This window comes from Lissotriton vulgaris, chromosome 1_2, assembly GCF_964263255.1.
Source record: "Lissotriton vulgaris chromosome 1_2, aLisVul1.2, whole genome shotgun sequence".
Taxonomy (NCBI): domain Eukaryota; kingdom Metazoa; phylum Chordata; class Amphibia; order Caudata; family Salamandridae; genus Lissotriton; species Lissotriton vulgaris.
In genome coordinates this window covers 314,376,538-314,381,319 of record NC_141686.1, presented here as the reverse complement: position 1 = coordinate 314,381,319, position 4,782 = coordinate 314,376,538, and the positions used below count along the sequence as shown (strand labels likewise).

The window sequence follows — 4,782 nt, the reverse complement described above, 5'->3', positions numbered from 1 at the left end:
CTGTCACTTTGCGTCTTGCCTGCGGACTGCTGCCTGCCAGTCCTAGGTGAACGTTTCAGTACTTTGTTTAGTGAGTTACGTGACTTTCGAAGTCACAGGTCCGCAAATAAATGAAAAGTAACCATAATCAATATAATTTCGCAGAAATATTTTGTTATTGTTCTTTTGAAATGTTTGATTTGGTTGACATTGACAAGCAACAATCATCCATGTTTTCTGTTCTTTCTTTCATGTTGTACGTCAGCTCCCCCCAGGGGCGAGAGGAGGACACAGGAGCAGCAGGCGGCGGATGCTGTTCATCAACAGGGCCAGGATCGGGCAGGCGAGGGCTCCTCTGCTGGCCCCAGTAAGTTTTCATTTTAGACTAGTACCCATTTTTCCTAGCGTTCCTCATTTGACTTTTTTCAAAATTGTCTTTGCTCTTCTTGTAGACTGTATCTAAATTCTTATCCTGCCTCTACTATGACTCCCTGTGGTATTACTAGATTATTCTTATTAGTCTGTCTGTGTAGCTAACTAAGATTGCACGGTTGGCGAAACTCCCATGATTCTAGTCAGCAATAGCTCTATCAACTTAGTGCAGTCCTCTGGGATTGTCCATAATGTCTTTTGAACTGTTCTATCTGGACTCATGCTTGCAAAAATTGCAAAACCTTTCGCTCAGTCACTCTAGTCTGGACCAAAAAACACAGATTGTATTTAAGTTTAAAAGCTTTATTAAAAGTAAACACATTTATTAAATGAAGTCATAATAAAACTAAACGTTTAACTGATAATGGAAAAGTGGTTAGTGCTGACGATTAATTGAAGACATTTCTTGTGGTCGAGCCGAGCTCTCACCTGGTTTCAACTTGATCTTGTTGTTAGAAGTCCATCTTCTGTCTGTGTGGAGAAAAATGGTGCGTGTTAAAAAAACAGCCTTCATCAGTTGTGCCTAAAAGTGCAGCAAGACAACCTTCCCTGGAAAAAGGGACATTTTTTTTAAGTTTAACGTAGACAGTCACAAATTACATTGTTTTCACATGTCTTCATTCCTAGACCAAATACTAGTGACTAGTGAGTGCTTCATTCTAACATTCCTAAATGTACTTTGTAGGTGGAACATCTGGTGGCGGGGCCAGTGTGGAGGTGGTGGTGCTCGACACGGAGGCGGAGGGCGATTCTTCAGGGGAGGAGGCGGCGGCGGCAGCTGTGAGAGTTGAGACGGTGGTGGTGGCGGCCAGAGGTAAGCTCTTATATATTCCTTACTTATTGAGATTGAAGACTAGCTGGGAAGGCAAGAATATGAGATGCATGGCTGGGTGAATGATGAAGCAATGATGGGTGGAAGGACAACAGCCTGGGTGGGTGACACAGAAACTGTATGTGTCCATATACCTGGATCATGCTACTATCTGACTCTTAGATAGCATATGTGTATCTAGAGCAGGGGTACTCCTAGTACGGCCCGCGGGCCGGTGGTGGCCCGGCAAGCCTTCGTTGGCGGTGCGCAGACCTTGCAGACAATCACTGCTCCCCCGGCCCCCACAGAGCAGAGGCTTTTTTGTATTTCACCTGTTAGCGCCCCTGCATCTCCACTCTGACTATCACTGCTCCCCCGGCCCCCACAGAGCAGAGTGGAGATGCAAGGCCACAAAGAGGTGAAATAGAACAAAGCCTCTGCTCTGTGGGGCCGGGCAAGCAGTGATTGTCAGGGTGGAGAAGCAGGGGCGCTAAAACAAACAAAGCCTCAATAATATGTTAATGGTCTTTTAAAGACCTGTTAAGTACTTTGGTGTTGTTGTCTGTGTGTGCGCGTTGAGGAAGCGGTCTCAACCCGGGCTGAAGGCTGACACAGATAGACACACACACAGTGAGATGACAGAGGGGGAGGGAGAGGGAGGGCAGGAGGGAGAGAGAGATGGAGGGAGGGCAGGAGGGAGAGCAGGAGGGAGAGAGATGTATGTAAATGCTGGGTCTGGTGGCTCAGTGGATGAGGGCATCTGCTGCAGGGACCTGTGTGCAACCTCATGGTCACAAGTTATCGTTTTGCTTTAGCCCCGCCCCCTCTGACTCCGCCCCCACCAGTGCGGCCCTCGGCCCCAAACTACACTGTAAATGTAGCCCCTGAGAGAAAGTTTGTGAGTACCCATGATCTAGAGAGAGTAGATGGTCAGTGGATGAACTAAGTGTAACTTTGAAGAGCATGTAACACTGCACCCGCACGTCCGTTCCAGTGTAGGAAAGGCAAGGAAAAGAACTTTTAATTTTGTCCAAATACTACCATAAATAGTAGCAGTAGTTTGTATTGCAAGCACTGCATAGATCCGGTTATTATGGTGGCCACTCCCTACCTCTCTTAATAAGTTTAGTAGTACTCAGTCATTCATGTGTGGATGTATCACTGGTCACTCAATAAAAAGCAAAGCACCTAAAGTCATCCCATATATAAGCAAAAACATCCCATGTGAAGTGATAGATAATCAGATTATTTATCTTCTTCAATTTTCCATTTCTAGTACTCATTTCCACTGTAGGGTGAAAGTTAAATTAATTAAGCAGTAGCCCTTGAGTTGTAACAGAGTATTCTCAGTGCCACCCGTAATAGAAAAGTAAGAGATTCACCACCTGCATGTACTGGACGGGTACAGTAACGCAACGGCAACGCAAGTCTAGGTCACTCCTCATGGCGTGCGTCTCTTTTTCTCGGGTGCAAGTTTACCGCGCTGGCATTATGCCGGCTTGCAGAAAATAACTTACCAATTTTCCTAAACAAGAGATAAGAAGAAGAATAAGACTGGTGTACTTTCATAGTCGACTCCAATGGAAGTCCACAGTGCTCATAGAATTTGTTCCTTAAACTCCCACTAATGTTAGAGCAAGGATGAAGAAGTGTGAGGTTAGATAGATACTGGCCTCAATAGTTATGTAATGCGCTTGCAAGTTGCTAGTTGTACTGCAGCACAAATTTCTGCTGAATGATTGAGTTAATCTTAAAGAGCATTGGTTACAGACTATGTCTTTCTTTCTTCATATAGGTTCTCCTTCCAAACGAACAAGGAGGAAGGAGCTGGCTAGAGCGGCCCGGCAACGGAGGATCGAGGCCACTGTTGCGGAATATCGGCGGCTGGTGGCCCTGGAGGACGTGGAAAGTGTGCGGTCGACAACTACGACAACGTCGTCTGCATCGGCCTCCGTGGCCCCACGGGCTGCCACCCAGCACAGTGGTCCACCAAGACTGAGCCGGGCTGCCAAAGGCAAACGCCACCGCCGAGCAGCAAGGCCAACAGCTGCCTCTCACAGGCCTTGCACCTGCAAGGCAGTGAAGGCACGCCTGCGCCGCACTACCCTGATGGTGTCCCGCCTTCAGCAGGAGCTCGCCTTGCTCCGCGAGGAGCATGATGCCCTGGCCCAAAAAGTTAACAGCATCCACCCATAGTGTCCCTTGCCCCTTTTTTAGAGACTTTTGGGGGGTGGGAATTGGGAGTTGGGTTTTTGGGGACTTTTGAAGGACAATCGTTGGGGTTAGGGAGGGTCTTGCGGGAGATTATTTTGTTAGGGATATAAATATACTTTTTCAAACTTTATCTGAGCATACCTGTTTTTTACTGCTTGCCTGGTGGGTGGGGGTTTAACGTTGACTGTTTTCCTGAAAGTTTATTTCCATTTTCTTCCTTTAAGTGTAAATGCCCAAATGTTTTCAACACTAAGTGCCTCTCACAGACTAAGTGAAGTGAATCCAAGAGTCCTAGGACTTTAGTAGTACTACCTTCAGTCTCTCGTCTCTCGTACTAATACTCCATTATACCCCCAAACCACCAAACGCTTATCTTACCTGTAATTTGTGTTTGAAAGTAGGGCTAGGCCCAGGGCTGGCTCCACGGGAAACACCGAATAACGTTGGCAATCTTGGTCGGATAAAATTTCCTCATAGCGGTGGTACTAGTGGTGTGACACAGTGGCAGTTGCATGCCTATGAAAAAAAAGAAAATGAAATCTGGTTTGTCCTCCTGAGCAATTCAACGGTACAACTGAGAATATAGCAGGTGACAGAAGTACAGTAGAGCAGTGCCACATTGTAGCCTAACAAATGGTAAAGTATAACTACTAATTCGGTTGAAGTTCTTTCACATTAGCAATGGTTCTTTGTCAAGCAGAGTAAGAATATATCATCGACAACTGTGGAAAGAAAGAATGCGACAGTACAGGGCCTGTGTGGAATTATTGATAACGATATTCAACATAAGGTCTCTGTAGCCAGATACCCGAGAGCCTTGCTGGTCACTATAAATCCATTCACAACAACACTCAATGGGGTTGGTCTGGAAGGTGTCAGGTTTACTCCCCGTGATCCAGTCGATGCAAATATGGTTCCACCTCCAAATGTCACCAACACCCAGAAGTGTAAACACAGGGTGTTCGAGGCATTAGGCGAGGGAGAAAAATAACAAACTAAAATAAAAAATGTGGGATGGGTAAAGGTAGGGTCAGCAGGGAAAGGAGACCTGTAACAGAAGACAAGACAGGCATCAGTGAAGTGCTGTCCTAACATACAAGGGTACTCTCATATAGTCTCACTAAATAGTCTGCAAGTCTCCCGCCTACTCATGGGAAATGTAGTTTCATAGTACGGTAGGCGCTTAGGGGCTGCGTAACCTGACAGAAGGTATAGTAGATAGAAAAGGAGAAATTGCTTTTTTTCTAGGTGTCCCCTCACTCACCAGGGTTGCCCCTTGGTGACATGCTTCATCATTGGGGCCATCCCAGTCCTCTACGGCCTGGGGCGTGCTGCGACTTGCGAAT

At 46.4% G+C, this 4,782-nt stretch overlaps 1 long non-coding RNA gene across 1 annotated transcript; it reads left to right on the top strand.

Annotated features, from left to right (window-relative positions):
* The first annotated feature begins 240 nt into the window (after positions 1-240).
* LOC147736601 (uncharacterized) lies at positions 241-3,145 on the top strand. The gene is made up of 3 exons (XR_015307624.1): positions 241-346; positions 1,097-1,225; positions 3,018-3,145. It is a non-coding gene; the product is annotated as an uncharacterized LOC147736601 (long non-coding RNA).
* The last annotated feature ends 1,637 nt before the right edge of the window (positions 3,146-4,782 follow it).